This window comes from Aulonocara sp. 'chitande type north' Nkhata Bay, linkage group LG3 (assembly GCF_057382095.1).
Source record: "Aulonocara sp. 'chitande type north' Nkhata Bay isolate Kocher_YH1m ecotype deep benthic linkage group LG3, A_spYH_male_GT1.1, whole genome shotgun sequence".
Classification (NCBI taxonomy): domain Eukaryota; kingdom Metazoa; phylum Chordata; class Actinopteri; order Cichliformes; family Cichlidae; genus Aulonocara; species Aulonocara sp. 'chitande type north' Nkhata Bay.
Genome location: NC_141346.1, coordinates 55,442,645 through 55,462,553, shown reverse-complemented (window position 1 = coordinate 55,462,553; position 19,909 = coordinate 55,442,645). Strand labels below are relative to the sequence as shown.

Here is a 19,909-nt window from a genome sequence, read left to right as displayed (position 1 = left end):
GAACTTTTGACTTGGGAAACATAATAACTGAAAATAAAGGTGGATAGTCAAGCGTTAATGCCCTCTAATACTGAGATTATGCCATTTTACATCCTGGTTATAAAACTGTTTTGCACTGCAGCTTTATTACTATACTACTTATTTCCTGGTGGTGATGCAGTTGTAGACAAATATCACTGTCCCCCACCCCCAACCAGGTGTCCATTGACTGTGCCCATTTTAAAATAAAAGACAAAAAAAGTGTGCAATTTTATTTTGTTCTGCTAGATCACACAGACCCAGGTTTAAAAGAACTTTAGCATATTACACAGAGGACAACAAGCTGCCAGAGCGTGGAGAGCTTCATTAATGCAGAGTAAAGAGCCAAGGGCTACAATAGCAAACACACAGAGAGACAGCATTTGTCATAATTATCTCCTTTTTTGTGCCATTTGAGCCAGCGTGCGGTAATTCATTATGGCTCTAGCTCTTCATACAGGGAAATGTTTGAAGAATAACGTCCGACATGAGGAGCTGTGATGGTCTGATGGGGGCAGAAAAAAGCTCATTACCATTATTATGTGTGCATACAAAGGTTAGACTGGTTATTGAGGTCCAGCAGCGGCCTTTTAAAAAAATCAAATAACAGAAAACGCATGTTTGTTCTGTCAGTTAACATATTATTCTGTAGTACATCATTTTTACTCCATTTGTGTAGCATAACTTGTTTTCACTAAACATTGTGTCAGAGCTGCTTTTGACCAACAACATTAAGGTAATGGTTGTCACATCTTAGTTTATTAGCGTGTTTGATCAGCTCTGATTGGTGTTGTCTTTGAAAGAATGATAGACAAATGTCATATTGAGTAGGAATATGTCCGACTGACTGAGTTTGATTAAGTTTATTTACGAGTTTTATTTACTTTGTCTTAAACAAACTGCTGTTGTTTTGAAGTCCAACTTTCTGTCTCCTCTTTATTTTTTATGCCTTCACCTCTTTCCATGATTGTATGACAACTATAGGCTCTGCAACTACAGGATGTCCAGGCTGTATAAAATGATGAAAAGACAACATTTTTCTGATAACTACAAAATGAATTAGCTGACACAGGCAGATGGGGTAAGCTAGGGTAGAAAGGGCTTGAAATGAGCAAAAAACAGAATAAAAAAGAGTAAAAGTCACAGAGATAATGTAAAACCAAAATAGAAAAGTAGGATATTAGAAAATTTGTCACAGCAAGAATGCTTCAAGGACTGGAAGACAGCAGGGAATGACTGGGCAGTTTGTAGTGACACTGTCTCTCAATAGTTGTCTTGGCTCAGACCTCGGGCAGGATCTCTAACCCGGCACGCCAATGGGAAAAGCAACTTCAGCCAACAAGTCACCAGGAAGCCACCGCTATCCATTTCACAATTAAAATATGCTGAGGGGGAGCTGGGCTTTCCTCAGCCGGTGGGTCCGAATGCCTGCGCTCACATTTGTCTTCCAGTCGGCAGGGGGAGAGAAAGCATCAGGCTAAGAGGATTACCCCAAATCCTTGCTGATTTTTCTTTTTCTGTGGGTTAAAGAGGAGCCAAATGTCCAAACCGGCCGCCAAATGAGCATTATGCAATCTCTCTCTGATTGTCTGCGGTTTTGGGGCTTTTTGTTTCCCTGAAAGGCTTCTTGTTCTAAGATGAAATCCTAATGATACGGGGTAGGCAATAATGTGCTTCAGATCACCTCAGCCATGCAAATGAGTGCTTTCAGTGAAAATCTGGAGTTTCTTTAAAGTGAGTCCTCCGTGACGTACAACAATCAATTCATTCATGTGGACATGCACTGTGTGGCCGCTTCTGGTGAAGCAGCAGAGCCCAGCCTCTTTCAGAGCAATCCCTGTCATCCACTTAGAAGTGAACAAGCTGTCCTCCCTCTTTATTTTGCCTTTCCTCTACTCTCTGAAGCATTAAGGATGCTGAGAGGGGAGAAGCATTAACCTTGATGTCTCTGAGTGCCTCTTTTTTTCTATGCAGGGCAAAAGGCAACCAGACAAGGAGAAATGTTCAAACCCAAACAAAAGCAGCATACAGTAAAACAACAATACTCTAAAATGACTGTTTTAGCACAGATAGTGTAACTGTTGCTTTTGCCTTGTGAGTCTGCACATCATAGAAAAAGGTATCTTTTTAAGGAGTCTTTACGAAAGTTGTGCATGTAGATCAAAGTGGAGATCTAAGCCTGCTGCATAGATAAAACAATTAAATGCCAGTACGGTCATGTAATGGCTGTGTGGTTTGCAGGAAAAAACAACCCCAAAACTAGGAAACGTGGTGCCAAACAGTACCATGAGGGACTCCACGGCGACGAACAGAGGGAGACTCAGACAATAAATACACACCAGGTAATGAAGGGAGAGGAGACAGGTGGGAACACAGCGGGAACAAATGATGAGACAAAAAAGTTAAAATGAATATAAAGCACACAAGACATGATACTATCAAAATAAAACAGGAACTAATTAACACAGAGACACAGACTCGAGTATCCGAACTGACAGATGGGACTAGGAGAGAACGGTTATCAAAGGAGCTTGCAAAGAAAAGCGTCTGGACTTCTTTAAGTTGCTTGAAGACGTTTCACCTCTCATCCGAGAAGCTTCTTCAGTTCTAAGGTCAAATGGTGGAGAGTCCCAGATATAAACCTAGTGGGAGTGACCCCCCACAGAGGGACAAAAGGACCCCCTGATGATCCTCTAATCGCCTGAGCCAAGGTGGGAAACTGGGTGTGGGTCCCAATCAGCCAGAGTTTCGGGTGAGTTCATTGTGAAACCTGGCCCCACCTTATCATGCGAATTCCTGAGATCAGCTGGCCCAGGATGTGAGTGGGCGTTAAGGCGTCTGGGAAGGGATCTCAAAACTGGATTATAGATGGCAGAGAGTTGGTGTCGTAAACCCCCGCCTCTGTTCAAAGATGGTCGCTCACAGTGGACATAGATGGCTTCTTTCACTCCTCTTTCAAACCATCTGTCCTCTCTGTCCAAAATGTGAACATTGGCATCCTCGAAAGAGTGTCCTTTATCCTTAAGATGCAGATGGACTGCTGAGTCTTGTCCTGTGGAGGTGGCTCTTCTGTGTTGTGCCATGCGCTTGTGAAGTGGCTGTTTGGTCGATGTAGAGACAAAACGCCAAAACACAAACTTAACAATGTGGTGTATGCTGTACAGTGCAGCGAGGAATGCTCAGACCTCTACATTGGAGAGACCAAACAGCCACTTCACAAGCGCATGGCACAACACAGAAGAGCCACCTCCACAGGACAAGACTCAGCAGTCCATCTGCATCTTAAGGATAAAGGACACTCTTTCGAGGATGCCAATGTTCACATTTTGGACAGAGAGGACAGATGGTTTGAAAGAGGAGTGAAAGAAGCCATCTATGTCCACTGTGAGCGACCATCTTTGAACAGAGGCGGGGGTTTACGACACCAACTCTCTGCCATCTATAATCCAGTTTTGAGATCCCTTCCCAGACGCCTTAACGCCCACTCACATCCTGGGCCATCTGACCTCAGGAATTCGCATGATAAGGTGGGGCCAGGTTTCACAATGAACTCACCCGAAACTCTGGCTGATTGGGACCCACGCCCAGTTTCACACCTTGGCTCAGGCGATTAGAGGGGGTCCTTTTGTCCCTCTGTGGGGGGTCACTCCCACTAGGTTTATATCTGGGACTCTCCACCATTTGACCTTAGAACTGAAGAAGCTTCTCGGATGAGAGGTGAAACGTCTTCAAGTAACTTAATGAAGTCCAGACGCTTTTCTTTGCAAGCTCCTTTGACTACGATGACCTGGATGACTGAGAACCTTCACAGACATATTGCCGAGAGAACGGTTAGATGTTATATAATTTCAGAGACTTTGCAAAAGAAGCACACTAAATTAGAAAGACTCATTGACACATTTTATTTCAATCTGTTGTGTGCTCTTGCAGCTTTTAATCTGCTTGTTTCTGCTTTCCAAGCTAGCAGCAGCGCTCTCTTCTTTCTTGGCGCTAGCTTGATGGCAGCTTTTCTGTTAAATGGCGTAGCTATTCTTTGCACCTTGTCTCACATGTCTAGAGTTTGTAGCTTGCCTACTAAGTCACATCATTTTGGTGCTGTGTTTTAGCTGTCTAAACAAAACACTGCATATAATCAGTGCTTCATGCTCGTTTCATGTTCGTTTAGCCAAATATTTTTTTAGCATCTGCCTTATTCATCACAGAGATGCAGTCTTCCTGCAGTCTATTTTTTTCTTAATTTGCTTTGTTATAGTTTAATAATGGTTTACATTCCTCCTGTGTCAAGCATCTTGAGCCGCAAAAGCATCTTGCGCAAACAAAACTAATCAGGATTTTGATAGACAGACTTTTCTATCAATATTGCTTTTTAAAATGATTAATGTGAATTATTTTAGCCTTGATAATAATGCTAGAAAAATAGAGATGGCAGATAGAGATTGCATATATTGATGATATATATTTAATGGAGCAAGAGTCTTCAGTAGGGACAAAGAAGTAAAGATTTGCTGTAGTTGCATATTTAACAGAAGCGTTAATAGCATATTTAAGCTTCTTACACTGTATAGTAATCACTTTTTTGTAATGTTACCATCAAAAACTGTTTTATTCAGACTTAGAAGGAAATAAATGAGTAGTGCCTGAACTGTAACGCTCTCATATCAGAGTTATCCTGCTCCTGAATATGTAAATATAGTTGTTGTTTTGTTTTTTTCATTTTAAAACAAGTACAAGGTAAGATAATTTCACTTGATCCCAATGCAAACAACTATGTTTCTAGTTCAAATATTCTTCCTTTCACCAGTTTCTTAACCAGCTGGCTTGGTGCTAATTGAGTAATATGCATATTCAAGATGTTCCTTTAGCACAAATCCTTTGATATTAAATGAAGTGTAAGATACACAGAGAAAAAGATTTGAGATTTATTTTAAAAAACATGCATTCATAATGGAACATTTTCTCTGCAGAAAAATATAAAAAGTCAGTGTAATTTTACAAATGCAGTTTGACCCGTAGTGCGGTAGGTCCACTGGATATTAAATTGTCTAAATGGCTCCCGATCAACACAAGTGTCTCTGATGTGGAGATTTCTGTCGTTGAAAAGCCTCTCTATCGGTTTAGTCAGTTCATTTTTAATGTTTTTTGGGGGAGAGCTGCTGATGGACAAAGAAAATAGCCTAATGCACCAGATATGCTGACATCAAGCAGTTACACAGACAGGCTGAGCATTACCCTGCAATACGGATGTAACAGAAATGATGATAATGACCTTTGTACAATAGTTGTCATTCATAATCACAACAATCCTGGTGAAACTCAATAACAGATAAACTTAATGAAGTGATCCGCTGTTATCATGGAAGCAATTTTAATAATAATATAGTAGATGAAAAGCATGATCATTGGCTAAAAGACAAAGATCAGGAGCGCTATATGTATAATATTAATCCTGTGTTAATTTCAGAAAAATGAATGAAAAAGAAAAAATGATAGAAGATAGTATTATTGCTAAAACTTTCTCACTATCTGCTACCACACACACACACAACAGACCAGCCATGAAGCATACAAAATGCATATATATATACACATATATACATAATTTCACAAATACAGAAAAAATCCACCATGCTTAAAGCAGCCTACACATACTGTGCATACACTTGCCTCTACATGTGTAGGCAAAGATATTTATACCGGCAAGCTACTTGTGCATTATGTGTCCATTATGTGCATTTTCACACTCCACATAATGTACATGTTATGTAGATTAGGATAATGAGATAAACACGCCCACACAGTTTATCACTGCATACAGAACACTATAGCACACGTACTTCTAAATATGCAGAATACAGACACGTACAGCTAGATACTGCTCCCACAGAATCTGATTTGAGGAGGTTCTTATTTCACTGTGTGTTATACTTGTATAACTATGCATGTGACAAATAAAGAACCTTCTGAATCAGGTGTGACTTTTTCTCTGCTCTTTTTGCAGCTTTCAAAGGTAGCGCATCAAAGTGGACTTCAGTTAAAGTAATTGTTTCTTCTGTCAGAATTATGAGCATGTCTCTACAGTTGGGGTGAAAAGAAAGCAAAGCCATATGGAACAGGTCCAACTTTACTGACCCATAATGACCTCAAATTTACAAGCCCCCTCTGTAGAATACTAACAGTGTCTTAAGAGTATAACTCTGACATTTTCCATTTTGTTACTGTCAACAAAATCCAAGAAATAATTTTGCAGACTCTGTCACCTGCAGTTTGAAACCTTTTCGTTTCTACTTAAGAAAAAATAGAATCTCATGGGAAAAAAGGTCAATAAGTGTTCCAGGTATAAATAATATTATAAATAATTCCCCAAGAGTTTGTTGGTTTTTTTTGAAAAATAACAAAAGAGTGCATTTGAGCTGATTTTCACTTTATTTTCCTTTGCTTGACGTGTGTTTTTTTGTTTGTTTGTTTGTCTGATTTTAATAGCGTGTACTTGATGCTTAGTTCAAGTTGAGGCTCCAAAAAGTGCTTGGTCTGGAAAAAAATGATATTATATATTGATTGAGTTAAACTATTCCATGCCCCTGCTGCCCTCTGTATAAATGGTATGCCATGGGACCATCGCAAGCATCCATTTCTGACTAGTAGTGAGGGAGCTCAGTCTCTTTTGCCATATCAGGTGTCACAGCACTGACACCAAAGGACGTCTTGCAAGTATCTCTGAAGACGAGCAGTTTTGACAGAATGGTACTATTTGACCCTCCGAGAATGAGATATCTTCATTCCAGAACATGATTCCTCTTGAAGCACTAAGCAGAAAGGACACAAATTCAATAATGCCTTAATATAATGTATGGGGATCAATGGACCCTTGTCCTTGAACATAGACCCATCTAAGACATGGAAACATTTTGTGAGGAGGTCTTATATAACATCACATAAATCTGTCTTTAGTGCCATCCTATCTGACTGCTAGCTATTCTTTAAAGTTAAAACTTACTGATGGTGCCAGTGGTAAAACACAGGCCTTAATCCAGCTAATAAACATATATATTGGGATTTATACAGCAGGTAAAACCTGTATCGTTAGCAGGCATCATAATTGGCTTATCATTTGTCAGAGGCTAATCAATGCACTCTGATAATTTAGTCACATAAGCCTTTATCTTCTGTTTGGTATTCAGCCATCTAATGCAGTGTTATTCCCCTTGAAAGCCCACTTCATCTATCTCATCTCCCACAAACTGTCATTTGCTTATAAATGCAGGTTGAGATATGCAAAAAATGCGGAGGTGAGTCATACTTTGAGACACACTTTCAGTGAAAGCAATAAATATCAGTTCTTTAGGTTATGCAACATATTCTTAAAAAAATATGTGAAACACATGCATACTAGTGTGGATTCTTCTGTACTTTCAGATCATTGCAACCTCATTTCATCAATGTTAGATTATTCACTACACAAACTGACTCATTCCTTCATAAAGGCCTGAGCACAATAGGTAGAATCTATCTTTTGATGAGACAGAGTAGCAAAGTCCAAACACTAATACCTGATAAAAAGGCAGGTGTCCATTTTTGTTCATTTGTGAGTATAAGTCATGCACATTTAATTACCATGTTAGTTCAGCTCACACCTCAGAAGACTGCCGCACAATGCACTAATGAGACCAAATATTATAACTAGCCATAATAATGTGGCTCACACATTTATCCATTTTTCTCACATCTAGTTTGTTATTAAAAGAAGTCATTGTTCACTTGCTGTGCCTGCTGATTTTTTTCTTTTACAGACATTTAAACTAAATTGCAGAGAAGCTTTCTTTTGTGAGCCAGGATCTTTTTTGATACTTTTCTTGATCACACATTAAAGACACCAGCATGAATTTTGTGTCTGACTGGTAACTACAGTACTAGCATGTGTTTTACAAATGGAAGGCATTGTCAGAGTAGAGTACTAGGGAAATGCAGAGATTAACATGACTAAAACAGACAATTCAAAGGTAATTGGTTAATTTGTCAAGCCATCTCTCAAACCCCAGACCACTCTGCGGTACAACTTTTAAAATGCTTGACATGAATGCTTGATATGACATGAATTCCAGGAACATGATTCCTGGAATTCATGTCATCTCAAGTCTCGGTTTTCTCATGTTTATGTTTAACGTTTGTATGTAGAGTTTTCCAAGTCTAGCTTGGCTAGCCATCCAGTTTAGGTTATAATTTAGTTTTCGCCACTGCCATTTTGTTTCTCCGTTTTTCTAACAGCCAGAATAAAAGGCTCGCTTTTTGTTTAACTTCAGTTCTGTCCCTTATGATTTCTGCTTTTGGATCTGCTCCTCATAAACATCGGCCATCCTGGTCGTGACAAAATTTAACTCAAAGAGTCATGCTGACTGATTTCATCTATTAACTACAGCAGCATCTCTTTATTATGCAGAAAAACTGTGTTGTTAAAAAAGGACTTCTTTTTCTTTATGCTTATTCCATGTGTAGTTAAACCTTTTCTTACACTAACAGAAAGAGGGGTTTTGCTGGTCCAGTTAAGGTCAGAGTTGGCTGTATGTGGCCCACAGTATAAAATGAACTTGACATTCTTGATCTAGATCCTCATCAAGTAGATGAAGATTGGGCATGTATTGTTGTTTTCAAATTAGTTAGGCTTTGTACTTGGCTTTTCTACTCATTACGGTAATATTTAAAACATTTTAATATCATTGTCATTATTGTCACAGTTTTACTTACTTACTAATTAGTATTAAGTGCAACCCACCAAAAATGTCTGATCATAGGATAACTTTACAAAGTGAGAAACAGTTTTTCAGTATAACGTACCACTTCTGTGTAATCACAACAGAAGGAGATGAAATAAACTAGTGAAATATAGTAAAATGTTAATGATTAGTTCAAAATATGTGTTTATTTTCTTTTCTATATCTAATGTAAAAACTTTAAAAAAAATGGAAGCATATGGAATTACTCTAGAATGACCAAATGTGGAAAATCTAACATACATGTATATCATTGAAACTGTAACAGTAACTGTAACAGTGGCTAACAGTGGTATGCCCATTCATATGAACACATGCTATATTGCTAAAAGACACTTAGGTGCATAAAAGCATAACTCTGCAAACTAGTATGTCACAAAACTAGTATGTCTGTTTTGTGACAATTGGAAAAATTTGCTATTAAGAGGAGTATTTTCTGCAAAGTGTCGTGGTCGGCATAAGAACAGAAGGGAAAATCACAGTGGGAGGATGAGGAGACCATCTCACGCCGTAAGCTGGGCCAAATGCAGCTTTAATTAAAACACCATTTAACCATTCAAAACTCTTCCCCCGCTTGGGTGCCAATGAGAAAAGCTGCTAAGAAGCTCCAGCTAGATTAAAAGCTCACTCCCTTCAGTGCAAAATCTTGTTAAGTTATCTTAGTCATTTTATGTAAGGTAGTGTGCTTTTTTTCCTCCCTGGTGAGCTTTTCACATTCTCAGGGTATGAGTCAAAGTCATGTGGTTTAATTTGCCCAGGAAAAACGGCAGGTGAGGTGAATGAACGTAAGCAGCAATCATAAGTCGCTTAGATTGTCTGGCCAAAAGAAGAATAAAAAACATGGCCCAGCAGTCAAATATAATTAAATCTCTTGTCAGATGCAATTTTGATTTCGCACTCTGTATTTACACAGCTGACGGCATTTAAATGAAAGTATTAAACATGGTATGCCGGAGCACTGCTGATGTTGTTGTTATTGTTTTTCAGAGTTACTGTAGTAGTCATGGTGACAGCAATGACCAGGCACTTTGTCTACTACAAAGACAGCGGAGAGTGTTTGTAAAGGGGGTGGCAGCTATCAACTCAGGCTCCTGGGAAACAAAGTCTGTGTAGTCAGCGTTTGGCTAATTTCAGCCTCTGGTCCAGTCAGCCACCCTCTCCAGGCGCTATGCCCAGACCTCACAGCCTGTAGTGTGTATCTGAGTAGAGTGGGAGGATGCTGGCAACTTGAGCAGCCATCTTGAATACAGGCCATATACTGTATGTGTTCGTGTTTTATTGAGTCTTGCTTAGCTTTTCACCCTGCTTTCAAATCCAGCTATATGGTAGCATGTGTGAGCATGGCAGAGTGTGTGTGTCAAGGAGACTGACAAGTGGGCCCCAAGGGGTCAGTAGGAGGAGAAGGAAAGCATCTCTGACCACACTGCCCTCCTCCTGCCACTATCAAAGCCCTCATGCACCAGACCGGTCTCTTCGCCGCCCTCACACCTCTCTGAGCATTTTTTTTTAAACTTTTTCACTCAATAATTCTTTCTCTCTATGCCAAAGCCTTGGGTTTTGAGCTTCTCACTTTATAATTCAATATCGAAGAACACTTCCTGCAGAATCCCAAGTTGCACAAGGTACGTTAAGTAAAACTCCATCTCCAAGCTGCAGATATTCTAAAAAAGCATTTTGCTACTCAGATGTATTCAGCTACTGTTATGTAGAATTAATTAAAGGTTTTATCAGTGCCACGGCTCTCTTAGTTTTAAAGTTCACTGCACAAGGATTAAATTTTTTCTTATTTTACAATTAATGTCACAGAATCGACTGCATAATATACCATATATTAAATGTAGAAGGCAGTGAATATACATTAAAATAATAACACAAACTGCAAAACCTTAAAAGGTCAATATACAGACCATTATGTATTCACTAGAATCAAATACCGCTAAAAGAGGTTACCTGTCGTAAGGTTTTGAAACAAAAGGTTTTTGAGGTCTAAGTCATAGGTGCCAATCCCAGCTCTATATTTTGCAGACATATGAAAAATGTGAGTACTTTTTAATGTGTGTTGTCAGAATGACTATTTCCTTTATTCAACTGCCACGACTTGTGAGAAAATTTGAATAAAAACCAAAAATCACATATTCTGCTTGCCTAGGATTAGAGTTAGGGTTAGGGTGAGAGCTAAGGCTGAGGCTGGGGTTCCCACCAATGATGACTTACTCCTTAGAGAGTTAAAGCAGGATGTGAGTTTGTGAGAATATATACTGTCTTTCTTTAAAATATGATTTTTGAATATCCATGGAGTGCAGTGAGCTGCCTTTAATTCAGTACATTCACAGCTGTCAATACTACATGCTTATAAGTAGGCATGGGAATTGATAAGAATTTAGCTATTGATTTGATTCTTTATCGATTCTCCTTTGGTTCCCATTGGCTTTGCTTTGAGAGTCACCACCGTTTGCATAAATCCAAAGACTTTGCATTTGTGCAAATTAACTGCATGCTGTGTGGTCACATGTTTGTGCATGTTGGCGGTATTTCCGTTCCCTTCTCTTGTGATCAGTGCTGGGGTCATTACTGAACAAAAGTAATTATTAGACATATTACTTTTCTTTAAAATAATGCAGTACGCTACTTAATTACTCCCAGGAGAACACATTTTTACACTACTGGTTACATTACATTTATGTGTTTCTCTGCAAAATGGCCTCATAATTACAATTTCACAATACAAACCTGAGGTTACGGTCTCACACACCAACACGAATCTCTATTCTCTATTCTTATATTTTACACCACCGTTGCTTGTGAAGCTTGCACACAAGAATTTCACTCACAGGTGTTGTACCAGTGAACCAGCAATGTGATGTGACAATAAAAGTGATTTGATTTCTACGTTAGAAACATGAACAGGTAGAAACGGAGGCTGCAACCTGACTGCTCATCGATTTGCTACCACTTGCCTAGCTTAGCATGATGCTGTCTGTGCAGCTGCTTGCACAGACAGCATTATGCTGCTTGTTTTAGCAGCATAATACAGTTGTTTCTGCTCTGGATAAGCTAATCACGCTATGATCCTTCCCTATGATCCTTCCTACTTCGCACTCTAGTCCTTTTTGTGCAATAAAAATAAAACCAATGTCCATACCCACTGGGAACCGGTTCTTCTTTCCCATCAGTACTTATAATGTTATTTAACTATATTACATTTTCTTTAATTTATTTATAACCTTTGTATAACATTTCTGTGTTTTTACTTCCTTCAATTTGTCCCTTATATTAAGTTCATTTTAGCTTGTAATACCCATTCTGGGTTAGGATTGTGTTTATTTAGTCTGTGTTAGGGCTGCTCAATTAATCGAATTTTAATCACGATTACGATCTGGGCTTTCAACGATCATTAAAAATGACTGAGCCGATTATTAGCCCCTCCCTCATGCTTTACTCTCGCGCTGCTCCATGTGGCAAATCAAGCGCACTGCTCTGCATTTCGAACACGCGTCACAACAATTAAGAGGACCCGAGGGAAGCTCGGAAAGCTAAGCAGAAGTTATTTGGAGAGGAGTGGACTGCCGTTGGTTGAAAAGAGAGGTAAAAAAAAAAAACTTAAGTGGTGTGGAAACATTATGGGTTCGCGGAGTCAGACGTGGATCAAGTAGACACAGTGTGTAAACTTTGCTATGGTGTCGTAGCTGCACCACAGAGCAACACTGCAAAGTTCACATTTTTCATTTATTTCTTATATTGCAAACATTTGCACTGTTATCAGTATTTGCACACTATTTTATATTATTTTTTAAAGTCATTATTCAATACATTGTTATTGTTAAACCTTTAAAGCCGGTCAGAGCAGCATGCTCGTTTTGTGTAACTATTTTTAAATCCCTGTAGAACCTGAACGCTAAGCTAGCACAATAAAATTTTTTCCATATGAAACCAGAGGAGTTGTACTTACTTCTTATGCCATCAGCTTGTCCTCGGTCACGGTTTCCTTCCACATATAGCTTTGCAAAAATTGCACAAAAAGAGCTTGCAGGAAAAAAAAACATAATATTCCAGAAACACGCTTTGCCGATCCGATCAGCTGTTCTTAACACTTCCCACATTGAAAAAGACGTCAACGTGAACTATCGCAAGTGACGTCATTTTTGCGGAAAATTTAGTTTTTTACTTGTAGGCCTTAGAACTCGAATTGCACTGCTGGAAATAGTTTATTTTGATGCACATGCACATTCTTTGCAAATTTGCATCATAGGATTGTTTTTTGTTTTTCCTGCAGTATATAAAAATTGCTGTATCTCCAAAATAAAACTATGAAAACACTCAAAATAAATTTCCTGTTGTTGTAAACTATTTTTTGCAACTTTTTTGTATTTAAAGTTTTGAGGGATAAGCCTCTTAAATTTCTCCAAGTAGAAATATATGTAAAAACAAAAACGATTTTCAATTTTTTTGTAGTTTATTGCACTTTTTTGCAATTAATGTAGTTACTATGGACTTAATGCATACATATTATTAAAATATGGGCTATAACAGTTGTATTGATGTATAGCAACTTGAAATGCTTCCACAAATGGCACTACAGCATGTAAAAAAATAATATAAGCTCTGGCGGACGAAATAAATATCGTCAAATAATCGTGATCTCAATTTCAGTGAAAATAATCGTGATTATCATTTTTGCCATAATCGAGCAGCCCTAGTCTGTGTTGTCCCTATTTTTTATGTTTTTCATCACAACTCACTCAGCTTCCCGAGCTGTCTTCTCCTGTTTGCTTTAGACTCACCAGCCTTTACTAGCCTTTAAGACACTTTACTACTGGTGTTGGCCAGAGGGGCCAATGGCGCGTTATGGCAGCCTCGCTTCTGTCAGTCTGCCCCAGGGCAGCTGCTTGGCAAGTCTTGGCAGGGCAGCTGTGGCTACAACTGTAGCTTGCTTCCACCAGCGTGTGAATGAATAGTGGCCTTGAAAAGCGCTATATAAATCCAATCTATTATTATTTAATTTCGATCTGTATGTGTGTGTTTTTTTAATTACATTTTTCCGAATAAAACGGTGGGAAAAGGGAACAGAAAAAGGATCCAAGAGATCCAAGCCTTTTAAAATTAACAAAAAGGGATAATTTTACACTTTTTATTTCAAATGTACCTAAACACCTTAATTACATCCAAAGAGACACATAGAGAAAATCAGAATAAAAAAACAAGTATAAGACTGATGAAGCATGATGAGATTCATCACATCGTAAAGTATCCTGCTGGTCATTTCAGCACCCTAACAGCCCTTACAAAGTTCTGTAACAATAGTAACACCCCACATTTGTTTCCACTGATTGCTCTCTCTTCCACTCTGTTCCTGGCCAAATGTAAAATTGGCTGCCAATCTGTTAATCTCTGAAGCCAGCTATGGATCTCACATAGAAGGCCCACTGCCTCAAAGTGTTCATGGGTAAATGAAACTTTTGTCCCTCTGTCCTCCACCTTCAACCGGCCCTCATCAGCAGGTCTTTACCTAAAAAGAACACGTGACTGTTATGGCCCTTGCCAGATTACTTAGTGGATCAGCCCCCTTTGCTTGGACACATTCCTGTATCCTTTCGCCTGCTCAGAAGCTCTGGATCAGAACTATCCACAGAGTTTAGGGAAGGTTTTACAGCTGCACTGTCTAACCAAATGCCACCTCTTTGGCACAGACAAATGTTGGCTCAGATTACGTAATAATGCTTTTCCCCTGAAGCACTTTCACAGAGAGATGCCCAGCATGCTAACTGTCTTCGGGAACAGAAGCTACATTTACTGCTCCAAGAACCTCAGAGCATGTTCCAAGGGCCCGAGCTGACTTGCTGTAAAACTTTACAGACATTTTAAAAACCTTCTGTACAGTTCGAATCCAATGGCAAGTTGTAACTTTGAATAGCAAAACATTTTTCACAAAAAAACCCTGAATTAAACTACAGAACAAATAAACTTTATTTTGCTACCTCCAATTAGCCAAAAAACCCAAAACAAAACTGTTATTGCAGATTTTAAGTTTTTAATTATGAAGTTGAAAAGGAAAACGAGCCGACATCTAGCTAGGGATTAGAATTGATTATAATTTTGTAATTCTTAGTCCATTTTCAACATCACATGAATTCTTATCGGGTTCTCATTGGATCCACTTTGAGACTCACCACCATTAATTGCATGCTGGTATTTTAATCTGATATTTTGCCTCTTAGTTGTAATCAATGTTGGGGACATTATTACAAAACAATTAATACATTACACACATTACACACAGAACACTGTCCGTAAAACCAATTCAGTATGTTACTTAATTACACCCAGAAGAAGAGCAAAGCTGTTTGTTTTACTCCTCGTTATATTACTTTTGCATTTCTGTGGAAGATGGGCTGAAAAGCATTGTCTCATAATTACCATCTCGCAATATAACCCTATATGCTACAGTCCCACACACCAACACAAATCCATATCGCACACATACACGCACTTTCTTAGCATTTAAGTAGGAGCACAAAGCCCACACAGAGAGACTTCAGGGTGAAGAAAAGGTAGAAGTTAATTTGTTACCTGTTGAAGTTCAGGGTCTGAATGCTGGGCTGGGATCAGGATTCACTCAGCTGTAGCATCATTCTGGGTCCTTGGCTAGCTTAGCGTTAGCATGCTGTTTGTGCAGATGTGTGCAATGAGCCACACAGGGTTGCGCTAGAACAGAGGTTCGCAAAGTGTGGAAAAAAGAAAAAAGAGTGCTTGGACACTGCTAGCATAATGGACAGGTTTTTGACAGGGCTCCCCCACGAAAGCCAAATATGATTCCAAACCAACTCCCTTCCAAGCCAAAGACTAGAAAATATGATGAAGCATATCTTCCCTTTGGCTCCACCTGCACAGGTGCCACGGCAGGTATCTGCGCAACAGAATTAGTTTCCCCTGCATAGGGAGCACGCGCTGGGCTCTCCAAATCACGGACAAACAGCATCCCACATTCTTGATTTTTAGTTCACAAACACTTGTTGTAATGACTAACTACTCCTGACATTTTGGAGATGTTAGCTCTTTATACAGTAAAGTTACCGTGGGATACAAATAACATCAGGCTGATCCTGCCACAATTTGTTCCCCCTCCGTATTCCTCATCCACACGTACACGCAAAAACTGAGTTTTAAAAAACCCTCCGTGTGTGAAAGAAATCGCAATGGAGTTTGAAAACAAAATATGGGTGTTCGGTTGGAGGATGTATTTGTGCGGGGGGGGGGGGGGGGGGGGGGGGGGGCATTTTTCTTGTAAAACAAACGGGGGCCCAGCAAAAAAAGTTGGGAACCACTGTGCTGGAAGCTTAATATCGTTGTTTCTGCCTGGATGTCGTTTTCACTTTACTTTCACACTCTAGTCCTTTTTGTGCCATAGAAATAAAAGTAATGTCCATATCCAGCTGAAGTATGTCACACTATTTTCCTCCTGAAATCAGCTGATTGTAGCAAGTGCAAGAACCATGAGTGGATGATAGGCCGGCAGACTAACAATTATGAACTGAAGTCTCGACACTAGTGAGTAAGTTGCTGGTTGTTCTCATCTGCAGTTAATACCAAATTGATAGTTTTTGTAGAACTTTTATACAAGCTATGGCAATCAGTCAATCAATCAAGGCTTTATTCCCCACATGCAGGTTGCCCTGCAGTGATGCAAGCAGTGCTGTGGTGACTAAATCAAAACAATGAACTAAAAAACAACACAAGCTTTATTTTTCTTTATTTGTACTAAAGCTTGTACGAAAAGGATACAAGAATAAAGCAAAAATACCCGAGATTCTAGCACCAGCTTTGCTGATTTAGTCTCCATATGTAAAAAGGAGTCACACTTATTTAATTCCACCCCTGGTCCATAAGTCATCATGTATTACTTATCCAGCTTACTTATAAATATAAACATGGACAACAATAACAATATTATCATATTCTTACAACTCCATGTTTTTACCTCAAAACATGAATAAATAAATACATTTTTAAACATTGTTTCCATGTGAATTTAATTTGCTATTTTCATATAACATTCGTTTTGTTCAATTTTAATGATAATTTGTTTTTATTAAGCCAAATTTTCAATTTCAATTCAACTATTCATTTGTGTAGTCATCTCTTCCAGTATATGTCTCAGCAGAGCAGAAAATATTACACAGTGTCAGTTTTAATACTGTTAACACGTATGTCGAGTTGATGTTATTTTCATTTTTTTTTAATTAATACATAATGATCTATTGGATCAAACAGTCTACCACATTTTCTTTTTGTTGTTGTTGTTTGTTTTTATCTATTGAGTTTGTGATGTAATCTATTGAGTCTAATAATGATAATAGTGATTTAGAGTCAATCCTTTACTTACTGGCATACTTTTGCAAAACAGGTTTTCAAGGGTTTTTGAAAACTGAAGTATTAAAGAAACATGCTTGTAGTTTGTAAAGTGGTGTCTGTTGCCAGATTTGAGCTGTGGTATAATTTTTACTGTTTTCATTTTGTCAGGAAATACATAGGCTTGAAATAATAGATTAAAAATGTTTGTAAAGGTTTTTTTTAATGCCCTAAGTGACCTTTTTTAAGCATAGACATACAAATATCATTACAATTTTAAGATTTCTTATTATCAGATTTGAAAATTTCCTTTTCATTCATAGCCACACGGAACACAGAGAAAACATTTCTACCTATCAAAGTATCCAGATTTCCCTCTGTTAGCCCAGGATCAGTGATTTTTCTTGCTAAATTTGGTCAACAACAAGAAAGAATTATTTTAAGCTGTTGGCCACAACATCCATTTTATATTCCTCTTTGTCACTGTCAAGCAATTTGAAGGAAGTCAAGCGACTTTTTAATTTCCTTAACTTCCTCAGCCATCATTGGTTTTCACAGGTGAGTACCTTAGTCAGCTGATAACCGGCCAGCTATAAGTTCCAGCAGCTGTTAGTTTAGCAACTTGTTCGCTAGTTAGCAAATAGCTCTGAAATGGACAAGCAGAAGCGCGTGGATGGTTGGAACAGAAAAAGCTTTGATCAGTGGTTGTTGATCAATGGTCATGAGAATTTGCATATTGATGATCAAGGAACTGACCTCCCAGCTCATTGTTCCTTCAGTGAGCTGGTTTCAGTCATTATGCAAATGTACTGTTTATAAGATTGGCGAAACCTGCAGTCAGCTGAGACTGAAGAAGTCACTTGGATGAGTGATGAAATGTTTCTCTCACTGAAAACGCTACGTCCAGATGAACAGAATCAAACACTTGAAACACTTCCTTTATTTGAATAAATCAGGTGCCCTCTGAAGATGTTATGTAATTTCTTGACTCAGCACTCTTCTCATACTTCACAGAACCACCATTCAACATTTCACTTCATCATGCATGCTTAGAAAAAGTGCCTAACCCTCCTGCCTGCATCCTCGGTCAGGCCCGCAACTTCACATCAGAAGCTCATACAATGGTTGCAGTGCGCATATCTTAACAACATCATTAAGGCAGTAATGTCCATTGTTTTATGGTAATTATCCGTGCCTTGTTATTGAAAGGCTCATTGTTCTGATGATGGCCAGGTCATAAATAAACTTTATGAAGAGCTCTGTGTGACCACTAAACTGCTACTGATGATGGAGAGATGGGGAATGCCAAGGCTATTCAGATAAAAGAGTTCGCCCACTCTGGTGTGACAGTGTGTGTGTGTGTGTGTGTGTGTGTGTGTGCCTGGTGAAAGAATTCCACCTCCTGTGGAATGTCAGGCTTTGTGAGGACACAGTCTTCAACTTCTCTTCTTTGTTCTCAGCTTCAGCTTTAGAGATTTGTTACAGGTGCCCAGGGTCCACTGCCTTCTGTACATAAATTGATGCTCTTATGATTCCAGAGAAAATAATTAGGACAAAAGGATATTAATACTGATTATTTATTACTTTATTTATTACTTAGAGTATGTTGTGGTTATAGTGAAAATTTACAACTTCTCTTAAAACAAACCCCAAACCTGAAGTCAGTATTAAGATAAGGCTTAGGAGGGTGCTAGCTTAAGTTTCTCGGCCAGGTTGGAAGCTTTTGTTTTGTACTGTGTTTTGTTTTGCTGACTTTAATTTCATTTTTATTTTTTGTCTTTGGTTTAGAAACCTAAAACAGCTAAGTTAAACTTATTGATTCAAATTAGGAAAAGATCGGGGTATGGGTTACAATATGTCTCTGTACAGTTATAACCCTGCATGTTGAAAACTGACTTTTTTAGCTAGCTAGTGTATTTAAATGTCCTCAATAACCATCTCTATATTTAAGAGGTTCTGAGGTAGAGCCTGCTGTTGCCATAACCTGGTGTATCACAACAATAATAAAAGCCATCTTGTGTGTCTCTCTGAGATGCTGACAGCACTGTTGCACCAGCAGTATTGGATGCTCTGGTACTGAGAATAGGCTGTTGTTTTACCGAGCATTCCTGTTGGTATTAAAACAATTTGATTAACTCCTAATTGCTAAGCTAAAAGGACAGGCTTGAAGCAGGTATTAAATGAACACTCTGAGAGGTGGAGATATGCACTGGAGAAGAGAAATGAAGTCAGTAAGTTTGTCAATGAGAGGGAAGCATGTGGAAAGGTGAACATGGAGTGAGTAGAGCTAGTGAAGGTAGATGAGTTTAAATACTTGGGTTAAAACATCCAAAACTATGGAGAGTGCACAAGAGAGGAGTGCAGGCAGGGTGGAGTGGATTGAGGTGAACATCAGGGGTGAATTGTGAGAGAAGGATACCAGCAGGAGTGAAAAGGACGTTTACAAGATGGTACTGAGACCTGCCATGATGTATGGTTTGCTGACAAAAAGACAGAGGTGGAGTAACTCACTGACGTTTGTCAGTGAGAACCTTAAAGATATTAAGATTTTCACAGGGACTGACCAGAACGGACAATGAGTATATCAGAGGGACAGCTCATGGTGAGCGGTTTGGAAACAAAGTTAGAGAGATAAGGTTGAAGAGGGAGCTGACAGGCAGGAGGATAACAGGAAGACCTCAGAAGAGGTCCATGTAGTGAAGCAGGACAAGTAGAGAGTTTGTGTGACAGAAGAGGACTGGTGATAGGGTGAGGAAAAGGCAGACCACTTGCTGTGGTGA

At 38.9% G+C, this 19,909-nt stretch overlaps 1 protein-coding gene across 5 annotated transcripts in view; it reads right to left on the bottom strand.

Annotated features, from left to right (window-relative positions):
- Positions 1-19,909, bottom strand: part of LOC147336236 (VPS10 domain-containing receptor SorCS2-like) — a 358,303-nt gene that overhangs the window by 236,319 nt on the left and 102,075 nt on the right. Inside the window, exon 1 of one of the 5 annotated variants that reach the window (XM_086285296.1) lies at positions 15,351-15,498. The exons of the other annotated variants lie outside the window; for them this stretch is intronic. The gene's annotated coding sequence lies outside the window, so the exon portion shown is untranslated. Of the gene's footprint in view, positions 1-15,350; positions 15,499-19,909 lie in introns of those variants that run through there. 5 annotated transcript variants of the gene reach the window in all.